Raw genomic sequence first — 14,457 nt, forward strand, 5'->3', positions numbered from 1 at the left:
GCAGGTATAAATAAGGGAAACCCAGAAAATTAAAGTACTTGGGTGCAATAGTGTGTACTCTGAAGGAAAACAAGTTTGTTTAAATTTCTTATAATCAGAGGCTTTTGGAAAATACACAAAATTGTCCTAGTTAACCCCTTCTATGGTATGACAGCAGCCCTTTTCCTCCTTTCACACCATTCAACTTTTCTGTGCCACATTTTTAATTTTTAAAGTGACGAAAAAACCAATGACATGTCAAGCTCCGGGCAATCACTATTTCTCTGGCCTCTGACAAGAAGTTGGAAATTGTCTCTCTATTATTTTGTTTAGAATTTTGTGAAAAGCGCTTATTATTTACAGTTACAAAACAGATAGTGAATAGAGATGATTGAGTGCAGGAAGGTAACATTCAGGACTAAGCTCCATGCAGTCAGTAATTGGGGGGTGTCACATATATCAGGCAGGGGGAGTAGGCTGGTACAAATATAGGTTCATAGCAATGGCAATTCTTGAGAAGGTGGGACAGCAAGATACGAATGGAGGTTAAGAATTCACATGGTTGGATAAAAGGCCAAAAAAATCATTAAATGCCTGTGATCGATTAACGCATAATCACCTCTGGGCTAATATGAAAATAAGAATGGTTTCATGTGCAAATAAAACAACCCTCAAAAATTCACACCACAAATATTGTTCATGATATATAGCAGACCCTTCCATGTTTTGAAAATGGCAGTAGGTGGAGTAGCTTCTAATTAAAAATCACATTTGTTCTCAGTTCCTTTTAATTAAAGGAAAATGTTACCCTACAAAAAATAAACCTGCTGGGTGCACAAAACATACTTTTTTTTGGCATATTTGTATCAATAAATGGGTGAACAACCATACTGTTTGTCTTGCTTGAGATAATATTCATTGACACATCCAACATTGACCATGATAGCCAAAAAGCTGTTTTGTTTGCTTTTGTTTAGAATACCCATACAAAAAATGCACAGAAGGAAACTTCTATATGCTATAATTTATAGCGTTCGACCTTCATTAAAAGCTTGCAATGCAATAATTTTGGCAGTAGGGTATTTGTTATGCACACGGAGGTCCTCTGGTTCCTTGAACAGGTATGGGATCTATTATATAGAATTCTTGGGACCTGGGGTTTTCCAGATAAAGGGATCTTTCCGTAATTTAGATCACCATACCTTAAGTTTGCTAAAAATCACATAAACCCAATAGTAACATAGTAACATAGTAACATAGTAACATAGTAAGTAAGGTCGAAAAAAGACACATGTCCATCGAGTTCAACCTTTTTTTTTTTTTATTAACTACCTATCTGCCAGTTGATCCAGAGGAAGGCAAAAAACCCATCTGAAGCCTCTCCAATTTGCAATTTTCCTGACTCCAAAATGGCAATCGGACCAGTCCCTGGATCAACTTGGACTATGAGCTATTTCCCATTAGCCTGTATTCCCTCACTTGCTAAAAAGCTATGCAATCCCTTCTTAAAGCTATCTAATGTATCAGCCTGTACAACTGATTCAGGGAGAGAATTCCACATCTTCACCGCTCTCACTGTAAAAAACCCCTTCCGAATATTTAGGCGGAACCTCTTTTCTTCTAATCGGAATGGGTGACCTCGTGTCAGATGGAAAGACCTACTGGTAAATAAAGCATTAGAGAGATTATTATATGATCCCCTTATACATAGTCATCATATCACCCCTTAAGCGCCTCTTCTCCAGCGTGAACATCCCCAATTTGGCCAGTCTTTCCTCATAGCTAAGATTTTCAATACCTTTTACCAGCTTAGTTGGCCTTCTCTGTACCCTCTCTAATACAATAATGTCCTGTTTGAGTGATGGAGACCAAAACTGTACGGCATATTCTAGATGGGGCCTTACAAGTGCTCTATACAGTGGAAGAATGACCCCCTCCTCCCTTGACTCTATTCCCCCTTTATTACAGCTCAAGACCTTATTTGCCCTTGATGCTGCCGACTGGCATTGCTTGCTACAGCCAAGTTTATCATCTACAAGGACTCCAAGGTCCTTTTCCATAATGGATTTGCCTAGTGCAGTCCGATTAAGGGTATAAGTGGTTTGGATATTTTTACATCCCAGGTGCATGACTTTACATTTATGAACATTGAATCTCATTTGCCACTTAGCTGCCCAGATTGCCAGTTTGTCAAGATCATGTTGCAAGGATGCCACATCCTTTTGCCACAAATGTGGATGAATGCAGCTCAGTTACTATTGAGTACAAGGTACTGTTTTATTTGCATTACTTTTTTATTTATTACAGAAAAAAAAGGAAATCATATTTTAAAAATTCGATTTATTTGCATAAAATTGGTTCTATGGACTTCCCATAATTTTGAGCTTTCTGGCTAACCGGTTTCCAGTTAAGGGATCCTTAAGCTTTCTAGATATTTATTGCAGCAGCTGACATAGAAGCACCTTCATTAGTAACTTGCTATGTGGTGGGCTATGTGGACACTCAACCTCTTTCTGGAGAGACCATGTATATGCAATATGCCACCCTCTAATAATCTCAAGGAAAATACAAGAACGGTTCTAATAAGGAAAATAGATTAAATAAAAACATCCCTAACTTATAAAAAGTACTTCACTGATCCACATTTAACCACCCACACAGACAGCGAAGGTCAGATCAGCTACACAGCGACTCAGACACAGTAGTTAGGCAGTAATATGAAATAAACATGCTCTGGGTTTTGTTGAAAATGAACACATTCAAACTTTCCAGAAGTATAATAAACTCCTCTTTTGACATAAGAATACTCATTAAAATGGAAGAAGCTGTTCATTAAACAGGGAATGGGGAAAGCAAATATACACTTAAAAAAAACGCAGTGTCTCTATACACTAGTTCTTATCAACACAACATTGTTTGTTGTAACTTCTAAGCTTCCACATCCTGTACATTGTTTTTTTTTTATATTTACATATTTTCCTTTACTTCTGTTTCTTATTTATAACTGCAAGTATAAGTGCAAGATTCCCTGCAAAATTGTATTGGACCATTTGCATGTTGTAAACACACATAAATGATTTGCACCTAAACTTGGCCATACATTATAAGATTCTCTCTAGTGATGGGCGAATTTACGCCGTTTCACTTTGGCGAAAAATTCGCAAATTTCACGTGAAATTCGCGAACGGAAAAAAAATCGTGAACCGGTGCCGGCATTTCGTTTTTGACGCCGGCGGCCGTTTTTTGACGCCGGCGGCCGTTTTTGCCGCCGGCGTCCATTTTTTGACGCCGACGAATCTTTGCCGCAAATTTTCACTGGCGTTTCACGAATTTATTCGCTGGCGGCGTATCGCGCAAATTCGCCCATCACTAATTCTCTCATATTTTTTGAAGTGGACAATATCTGGCGGATCTGATCATTAAGACCTATGGCTAATGATTGGATCATAATTGCTAGTATGCTGGTCTTTCATCAAGGACTGTATCAATGCACAGTCCTTGATCTGACACTAAAATCAAACCTGCCTGATATCTGTCTGATTTTCAGCCAGATCTCGATCATTCAGGCCCGTCAGCTGGCACTATACATGGACAATAAGCTTTTATTGCCCACTGTATGGCCACTTTAATGAATAGTATGCTAATAATGTTTATGGCGTGCAGTCTGCTGAAAATCAAACATTTGCATGATACTGACCTGGAAAAAATGGCTGCAACTTGCATACTCTCTTCCACTAGTCATGGTAATAGTCTGCATTGGCAAATCAAGGGCAAGTTTCCGTGCATGTTGTTTGTGGGCTCCTATGATTACACTGGATTTTAAGAAAAAAACGGCTGCATTCTGGTTACACTGCCCACTGCACTTTACTTTTCTTAATTGATCACAAACAAGCCACATTGTCCATAGAGTGATAGGAGACAGCAGACCAACAATTTTAGGCTGCAGTGGAGAAAACTTATTGTAAGAATACTGTTATCTGAAAGTGACATGTCATTTAAATGACAGCATCATCGTCTTGCATAAAACGCAAGAAAACAGCAGTGCTTACAGCTATGCTTTACTTTTGGAGTTTGGAGCTTAGGAAAAGGAGGGTACTGACTGATGATGAGAACTGATGATGTGTTGGTGGGGTTGAAGACTGAAATGAAGCATCACTGTTTTAGATATCTACATCTGCATGTTTTTCAGAGCTCAGCAACCCTATTGAGTAGATCACACGCTGCTTGGATTCTACTGCAATGACTGTATGAAGCATAAGGTTCTAGGATTCTCCCAACTGCAAGCAGACCAATGACTCCAAGCAGCAGGTAAGCATATCCTAAGTTGTTTCATAACAATTAGTATGAAAACTTTATATTCAAAATTATTACATTGAAAATATCAAATTTTTAATGTTTCCATTTAGCTTTGCATGATTTGTCTACCCAAGTTCTGGGTCAAATTGGGCTTATCCATTCACTTGGCCTCCATGTCAATGTTTGGCACATAAGGACCCATCCTTGCCTGCCAGAAATTCTCCCACCTTCCCAACTGATATTTATCAGAGCTCTAATCAGATATAGGTATAGGACCCGTTAACTGGAAACCCATATTCCAGGAAGCTCCATATTATGAAATAGACTAAATTTTAATCAAATAATTCATGTTTTAAAAAGTGATTTCCTATTTCAATATAATAATAAAACAGTACCTTGTACATGATCCTAACTAAGATATAATTAATCCTTATTGGTTTTATTTAATGTTTAAATGATTTTTTAGTAGACTTAAGGTATGGAGATATTACAGGAATTAAGGAAAATTACAGAAAACCCAGGTCCTGAGGATTCTGAATAACAGGTCCCACATCTGTATTGGTATGGTAGGCTGTCATTTTGTGCAGGTATGCTCTGAAACTGGGGTTTTCCAGATAACGGATCATTCCATAATTTGGATCTCCATGCCTTAAGTATACTAGAAAATCATGTAAACATTAAATAAAGCCAATAGGCGGGATTTGCTTCCAATAAAGATTAATTATATTTTAGTTAGAACCAAATGCAAGGTATTTTTTATTATTACAGAGAAAAAGGAAATAAATTTTAAAAAAATTGGATTATTTGGATAAAATTGAGTCTTTGGAAGACAGCCTTTCTTTTTAGCTTCCTGGATAATGGGTTTCTGCATAATGGATCCCATACTTGTATCTAAAAATGTGACCATAAGCTGCAAAATAGTGTTTGGCTGATCCGGAAGCCAGGTTTTGTATGGTCATCTTAAGGGTTTCCTCACTGTACAACTCAAAGAGAGTTAAACAAACAGGACTCCTAGTACACTAACAAACACTGTACTCACAGGTACTGTTAAATAGTAGAATACAAGGAAGCATGCAGAGTATAAGTCATTTATAGGTTATATAAAATGTATGCTTTTCAGCAGTGTATCCATCCAATTAATGAAAGCCAAAATACAAAGAGTATTTATGCATAGGTTCTGCTGATACCATGTATGCCTGAGGGTTCCTCTGTCCTTAGAAGAGGCAATAAGTGAAATTAATTTTAGGCTTTGTAATGTAAATGTAATACTGTAATATACATCTAACCACTAATATTGATTTATGAATTCTCAGTTGAAATGGTAATAAGTTTATCAAAAGAATATCTTATGAAACTTTGACTAAGATAATAGGAATATTTAAACTGGGTTTAAGAACACAGTATTACATAAACACAATTGATTAGCAAAGTATTATTAGAAACTCTTTACAAGTACCCTTTCTATCAATATTTAAGCTCCGTCCCGTGAGCTTAACCAGATGACAAGCTCTTGCTTCCCTATTAAGTAGGGAGGCCTCTAATTCACACATAGTTATTTGCACCCACCCTAAAATATAATGAGCAATTGTGTGAATAGTGATGTGAAACATACTGGATGTAGATGTAGACATACTGGACTGAAATCAGAAAATCAATGCTTTGCATCAACCTAGCCAATTGGCAAAAGTACTGGTGCACATTTTTGGCAACCTGCAGTAGCTGAAACTGACAATGTTTTTTTGGAACACATGCTATAACGAAGAACAGAAAACATATTATCATTATTAGATTATTGTTGTTAGGCACATATTGTCTAATGTGTTGCTTAAAGTTTTATAGTGCCCCAAGAATGGGTTAGGAGCTAGAAGTGAACTCAGTCCAGGAAGTAGGAGAGGAAGTCCTGCAAAAGATCTCAGGACAAAACACCATAATGACTGTAAGTAAAATATTTACTTTATTCGTTTGATTTGCACTAAAAGTGGCTAAAGCACTTTGAAAAGCATGTTTCCTAAATATTCAGTGTGTCATTAAAGGGGAACTAAAGTCTAAAATATAATAATGCTAGAAATGATGTATTTTGTACTAAACATAAACATGAACTCACTGCACCAGAAGACTAATTAAACAAATGATTTATGTTTATCTTGTAAGTTTGTTAAACATCTTTGCAAGACCAAGACTAAACACATGCTCAGTGGGGTCTGGGCTTCTGTTGGGAGGTTAAGCTTAGGGATGCTCATAAATTATCAAAACAGCACAAGTCAAATAATATCTGCCAGAAGCCGATACAGCAAGACTGATTGCACTGGGTCTGCGGATACAGTCGCAGGCTGCTTTACAGGGAAACAAACAAAGCTGTTTGAGTTTTGTGAAGTAAGGTGGGAGGGCTCCTCCTGCTGTTTGAAAGTATGATCATTTTCCTGCAGAGCAGTTAGGGACCATCTGCAGCTGTCAGAGCAAGTAAAACAAAGGGGGAATTTCACTGCATACAGTCAGGTTTATTCTAAAAACGGTACACATTTTTTAGTTTAAGTGTATTGAGATAGATTTCTTTTTTACTAAAGAAAGAAAAAATGGGATTTTATTTTTTTGCCTTATGTCCCCTTTAAAGTTGTTTGGTTATGCTATATGGAAAGTGCCCTATTTTGTGAAAAACTTACTGTGAATAAAACAAAGACTTAGACCAGTTTGAAGTTACACTGGGTGTCACAATCTTCTCCTAGAGTCAATAGCTGTGATCAACTGAAGGCACTATTCCTGCTGAGGTGCCACCCTTAACAGCAGTTGTAATGTAGTCAGTTATGAAAAATCACCCCAAAATTCCTCTCTGGTTTGTTGTGTGTGAGTGGTGGCCATGTCCTAGATGTCCTTGCCTTGAAGCACAGTAGGAGATGGGTTGCTAATTACAGCTCTGTCTTAATAGAGGGAACAGTGAACTACAGTGCCTTTTCATGACTGCATAACTGGCACAGGCTCTTCTTCACCGTGTGAAAAAGAGATCAGAAGGAATTTGAACAGATGAGTGGTACTAGTAGGATTTTAGGGGTCATTTTCATTTTCATAGCACAGAAGACAACTTTTAAATCTCCTGTTTTAAGTGGTGAATAATGCAATGTAAAAGTCTTGTTATTGACACAGTGAGGCTCAATTATAAACGCTGGGCAAATTTGCCCTGGGCAGTAACCCATAGCAACCAATCAGTGATTAGCCTTTTTCAGCCAGCTGCAGGTTGAACACTGAAAGCAATCATCTGATTGGTTGCCATGGAAGCACAACTATTTCGGGGAAAGGGAAGGAGCAATTCCAGGCAAAAAAATGTTTTGTCGCAATATGCAAAAAAACACACTGTTTGGGCATCTCATCATTAGACAAATTCCTTGGTGATTTATCAAAGATGAAACCTGAGCTTGCAAAGAAATTTTGCTACTCTCTATTGACTTACTTTTTATGGTCAAATTTATCAAGTCGTGAAATATGGCCATTTGTCTCTCCCCTGCGTTCCTGTGCCGGCTAGTCTGTGTCCACGGTGAACCCTTTCAGAACGGTGGTAATCGATTGGTGCAATTTGGTGGTATAGTGGTGGTTTCAAATTGCCTCCCTTACCTTCCCCAGCCCAGTTCTGATAATCATTTTACAATGCACTATTTTCCTTTAAGTGACTTCTGAGATTGCATTGTTATAGTGAGGTTTCTACCACCATTATCATATTATACCACTTTTTCTTCAGTACTTTTCATGTGCCATCCAGCTACCCCCCCTTTTAGCTTTTTGCCCATTAGAAGATATAGATAGATCCCAATTATTTCCAAAGAAAAGTACAATATGCATTTGACATAATACAGTATGTGCGTAAAGTTGCGTAGAAAAGGAAGGCCGGTATATGATTATGTAGACTCCTAATGGTAGGTTAACTTGAAAAGAAAACTTTAAAAGTAGGTCATATGCTTGATTGTTTGCTACAGTTAAAGAAAAGGAACCTATTCTTAACATGAGCGCTCCTCTTTCATTAAGTACAACGTAATTCCTCAACTGTTCCCAGCTGGCAAATTGTCATTCATTTACACAGCACACAAAACCCCCTGATCTATAAGAAGCTGCTTTTTCGTACATCCAATTGATAGTAGCCTTTCTTCAGATAAAGAATTGTATATATCATTTTTTTTGTCCACAGGTTACAAAATGCAGTAACGAAAAAAAAAAAGGAACTTGCTCTCATATAAAAAAGGCAGTGCTTATAGGTATAAAAAGTGCTTTTGTTGAAGGTGAAAGCAAATACCACTCCTGCTCTTTGTGTGTAACAAGGCAGATTCGCCATAGGATGAGCAATTGTGGAACACATCCTTTTAAAAGCAACATTCTTTATAGTTTATTTCAAACATAAAGACTTGCTGTGAAGGAACAAATGAGGGATGGGCATCCAATTTACTTCACTCATTCTAGTTGGCATTTCAGTAGTAAGAAAGCACAGCACTGATAAAAACACACCTACAACAGCATCTTTTCCCAAGGTCATAAAGTTTGGCTCTGCACAGAAGAAGTCAATAATGATCCCGATATATTACTATTTCACTAGAACCACATATCCTCTGTGAGCCGAGTCAAAATAAAAGTACTCAGTGTGTGGCCATCTGAAAATAGTATTCACTCGCAAAGAGAATTTATTAAAAGGGGAGGAATAGCAGGGGACCATTGGTTACAGGTCTATTAAGTATCTACTTTATATGGCACCCAGTCAGCGGGTAGCATTCCCTGGGCTGCTGTTTGAAAGCAAACATCTAACTGCTTACTTTGGATTTCTATACTGTAACTACTTTGCACAGGGGCAGGGGTATAGCAAGAGAGCTGCATAGTTAGAGGAACAGGGGTGATCCTGGCCCCTGCTGCCCCCTACCCCGCTCTCACCTTTTTTGGCGCTGGGGGGTCCAGAGGGTCAGTGGTGCTAGCACAATTGCACTCTCTGGACTAGTAGAACTAATTTTCTGAAAACCAGAAATTTGTCTCTTAAAGTTACCAGAAGTGGCATTTTTGCTGCCCCTGGAAACCAGTGGGGAGCTACTGCCTGAGGCGAGTTTCTCAACTCACCTCATTGGTGAAGTACCTCTGTGGAGGACAGAGAACTATCCTCATGGGCTAAATAGTTAATGCTTCACTAATGTAAGGGCTCATTTACTAAAATAGAGTTGTGTGCAAAACAACATGGCAACTAGTCATGTCTTTAACCCAAAATTCAGCTTTTTTCCCCTCCTCCTGTTCCTGTGCAGTGGAACATATTTAAAAAAGCCAATGTGTGGGAAATGCCTCTGTGTAAAAGCCCAGAGTGGTTTACCTTTAAGTTAACTTTTCGTATGTTATAGTATGGCCAATTATAAGAAAGCTTTCAATTGGTCTTCCTTATTTATATTTTACAGTGCTTTAAATATTTGCCTTCTTCTTCTGACTCTTTCCAGCTTTCAAATCGAGGTCACTGACCCCATCTAAAAAACAAATGCTCTGCAAGGCTACACATTTATTGTTTTTTTCAAAATGTTTTTTTATTTTCTGATGCATTTACAAGTAAAATAAAATGTAACAAATAAAGTAAAATAAATTATCAACAGAAATGTCAAGTACAAATCACGTTTTAGAAGGACAGAGTCAGTAGTTAACAATTTTAGATCTTACCAAGATGACCATCAAGACAGTTTAGATATGCCTCTATCACATTTATTGTTTTTGCTACTTTTTATTACTCACCTCTCTATTCAGGCTCTACTATTTCTATTCCGGTCTTGTTTAAATCAGTGCATGATTGCTAGGGTAATTTGGACACTAGCAAATGGATTGCTGAAACTGCAAACTGGAGAGCTGCTGGATAAAAAGCTAAATATCTCAAAAACCACAAATAATAAAAAAATATAAAACCAATTTCAAATAGCCTCAGAATATCACTATTTACATCATATTAAAAGTTAATTTAAAGGTGAACAACTCCCTTTAAAAGTACCCTGCATGCCTCACAAGAGTTCCTGAGTAAAGGGTAAGTAATCATGATGCTACACTGTGCATTGTGCCCTATTCTGCAAAGCAGGTACAACAGCCAGTATATTTGGGCACAGCACAAGTAGGTGCATATCCATTATTAAATGGTGCATTGACTGGTACATATTTTTGGATAAACCTTTGGGATTGTAAATGAGCCTTGTAATCTACAAGATATAATCATGTCCTAGGTGTAAATAAAATGTTGATGAAGCATGGCTTTTTCCTGGCTTTACTACCGATTTATATGGATTGAAATAAAAAAAAAGAAAATTATATATAATTATAGATTGCTTTAGCTACTTATGAAAGAGGTAGTACGCTTCTATAAATTAAAAGAATATGGTTTTCCGTAGATGTGAATTTGAGGTCTTGCAGCTCTGGAGTACAGGCATTGTGTGATTCTGGAAGTCAGAGAGGTACCCAAGCTTCACTGAAAGGTTTGGAAGGGACATTGCATTCGGTTTCAGTGGGAGGCCGCCTAATGATCACATTCCATTCCAAATGAGCAAAACTTGGAGAAGCAGCTATGTGCTGTTAGAGAAAAACATTTCCAAAGCATCTTCCAGTTTGAGGTGATTAGCCACACTGCAGAAATAGCTAGCTGTGTTCTGTTAGCAAACAAGAGCAGCAGAAAATTATCTCAGCAACATGAGCACCGTTTAGCATGTTTCTAGAGCACTGAAAATATGATTGCATCCTGGTATAAGGTTTTGCAATGGCTCCACACGGATGCCAAGACATAAGTAGCAATTCTCTTCACTGTCACGTGGCTGTAATGTGAAGATCTTAACATTTGCAGGGGGGGTTTTGCTTTCCACTGAATAAATCTACAGAGGGCCACCCACCTGAAGTAATTTGACAGTTATTTTTATGTATTTCTACTGATTATTTATTGTGTTTCTGGCCGGCCAGATTTTAAATTGAAGATTTTGAATGCTAAACAAACTGTATACTTTCTAAATCACTTGGTCTTAAAATACACCTTTAATTAGTTCTTTTATTTTTGCATTAACCTCAATAGGACCTTGGGGATCTAAGGTGTTTTTTAGACCAGTGAAAAAGTTTTTAATGCCACATTACCTCAAGTAATCCTATATGCCATCATACCATCAAAATGTTCTATAATGCTTTTTAGGTTGAAGCTGCTTATGCTGCAACATTTGGTTGCCACCCCCCAGCTAATAGCATGTTGCTGTCATTTCACAATAGTTCCAGTAGTATTAAAACAGCAAATATTCAATACACATCTAACCTAAATTAAAATGAATGATGAGCGTCTGTCCACTGATTTGAGCTAACAAAAAGGACAAACCCACAGAAAGGGAAACTCTACAGAAGACCCATAAATGTATGGGTTTATATAATAAAATCTGGTGTGGCAACCCAGACCTATCAATTAGAGATTGCCCTTCATCATTCTAATCCTATTAGACTAATCACATATAACAGATGATCGGATATTAATGTCTTCTACTTCAGTGGTCAAATCTGCAGCATATTGCTCCATAAGCAAGAAAGAACAATGCAACGTAAAGGCAAAGCTTCCTGACTTCCGCATAAAACATGAGGATGCAGCACACATGACTATATTTATTCTACATTTCATTTATAAAGACTCAACCTGATATACCAATATGTGAATAAACCTTGCAATCAGTAAGCTACTGGCACTGTACAATCAACTATTTTATTGTCTACATATCTTACATGTATCCTATATCTTAGACTTTATAAGACCAAATATACTGCACAATATCCCACGTACTATCCTTTTCCATACAGAGGAAAATTAGGCTGGTCGAAAAATGTGATACATGGTTTTCTTTTCGTTAAACCTGCCTTATAATAAAAGTCAGAGTCTGCTTTTCAAGTCAATAAACAATACAGTATTTATTTTCTTGCTGTAAGTATAATGCCATGTGAAGAGAAATGACATATAGAATGTATTCTTTCATGCAGGGCACCTGGGGGAAAACTTCTAGTGTTCCACAGATGCCAGGGCAATTTAACTCAAGGTCTAACCTGCTCAAAATAGCCGCCGGGCTTCTAAAAAAGTATATTTCATTTATTTGGATGTTTTTTCAGCCTTTCACTTTCAGCTCTCTTCAATCACTTCAGTACGTGAAGACAAAAATAATAGATCTCCCTCTGTAATGTATACATTGCACATAGACATTGGTGGCTAAACCACTGCACTGTGTAACTTTGGACTGAGCTACTTCATAAAATGTGATTTTCAGCATATACATTTGAGATTCTTCGTTGAAGGCATACAGTATACTGTATAGCATTCTTATTGTAAAAGTCAGATCATACATGACCAGTTGATAACCCAAAAGCAACTCTGTCTTTAATTTTTGACAAGTTTACTACTTATGGTAGATAATTCAGAATTGTTTAGTAATGTGTTTTATAATTTCTTTTATAATAATCGTATTATGTATTTATTAATGTATTATTACTGTGTTATGAGATGTATGGGATCATATTATTTCTCTGTAATAATAAAACAATACCTTGAACTGGACCCCAACTCAGATATAATTAATCCTTACTGGAGGCAAAACAATCCTATTTGGTTTATTTAATTTTTCACTGATTTTTAGCAGACTTAAGGTATGGGGATCCAAACTATGTAAAGATTTCTTATCCAGAATGCCTGAGGTTCCAAGCATTCTGTATAACATATCCCATACATGTATTTATGTACAAATAACCCTTTCACCCGTTACATGGGGAATTGAGTTGATATGTATTTTTTTTATTACTGGGAATGGTGGGGGTTAGGGAAGGAGATTATTGAACATATAACTCTACTCCTTTAGACTTTGATATGACCGATCAACAGTCTTCTCCTTACAGCTTTGCTAAAGATATTTTGCTCCCTGGTTATGCCTTATAAGGAGTAAGCCTTTCACTGTCAATGCAATGCTTTATAAATTATTAATGTCTGTTTTTTATATGGAAGAAAATTGAAAGAATATGTGATTCTTAGATACAGTAGATTGTATAGATACAGGCAGTCCCGGGTTATGTATGAGATAGGGTCTGTAGGTTTGTTCTTGAGTTAAATTTGTATGTAAGTTGAAACATAAACATTATTAAATACATATGTTTGTCTTCACTTAGTATTTATTTTAACAATACAATAAAAGGAAACATGCCCTAGGATATTTTGCATGTACAGAATATTCCTTCTTAGCCAAGGCACTTCCACCAAGTGCAGAATAAAGCACAATATGTGCCCCTGTGGTTCAAACACAGTTCTCCCCCTCAGAGATTGCAGTTGTTACATGATTTGTTATATAATGATAAAGCTCACGGGCTGCATCATGCCGTGCAGAGGATTGTGGGTGAGCTGCTGCATGTTACCGTATGCAGTTTTATTATAGAGAAAAAAATCCCTTTTGCTAGTTACATGAAGGCATGGTATCTAGTGCAGTTAATTTTCAATATTTCTCCTAGCTTAGAACCAATATGTCAGATGCAGGCAAGCTATAAAGAAGTAAAAAAAAAAAAAAAAAAAAGCACGCATAAAAAAGGTGGAAATTCCCATAAAGCTGCCTGACCATTAAAAGTCTAATAAAGGCAGCAAGTAAAGGAGAGTGGATTGCCCGGAGCTCCCTGGTGACTCATCCCAGCAATCACATGACCCCGGCAGCCTGCTGCAATCTTCATACCCAGGCGAACAATCCTCCAACCAGCTTAGCGGAAACCAAAGGATAATGGCTTTCTGTTTGGCGTGTTTATTTGTGTTCATTTTTCACAGATTGAACCTATTGTTTGCTTTTTTACCAAAGCTGCAGTTATCATTTTAGTGTTGTAAAGGCATTTCCAAACTGTGAAAAAGAGAGGGAAGAAAGGGGGAGGGGGGGCGGGGGAGAGAAAATGATCACAGCAAATGCCAGGCAGACAGATATTTTTAAAAAAAAACAGACATACAGTACAAACAGGTAAATACATACTGTAGAAAAACAGTTATCTCTATATGTGTACATGTTTATAAAATCCATCCACAGAGCACATGCCCATAGTCCGGAACCCATTATCTAGAAAGCTCTGAATTATGGGAAGGCCATCTCTCATAGACTCCATTTTAAAATTTTATCTGTAATACCAGTAATAAAACAGTACTATGTACTTGATCCCAACTAAGATATT

General features: G+C 37.2%; 1 protein-coding gene across 3 annotated transcripts in view; it reads right to left on the reverse strand.

Moving 5' to 3' along the window:
• The window catches only part of LOC108698914 (connector enhancer of kinase suppressor of ras 2-like), a 306,790-nt gene that overhangs the window by 250,716 nt on the left and 41,617 nt on the right, over positions 1-14,457 (reverse strand). The window lies entirely within an intron of this gene.

Source organism: Xenopus laevis, chromosome 8L, assembly GCF_017654675.1.
Source record: "Xenopus laevis strain J_2021 chromosome 8L, Xenopus_laevis_v10.1, whole genome shotgun sequence".
Lineage (NCBI taxonomy): Eukaryota > Metazoa > Chordata > Amphibia > Anura > Pipidae > Xenopus > Xenopus laevis.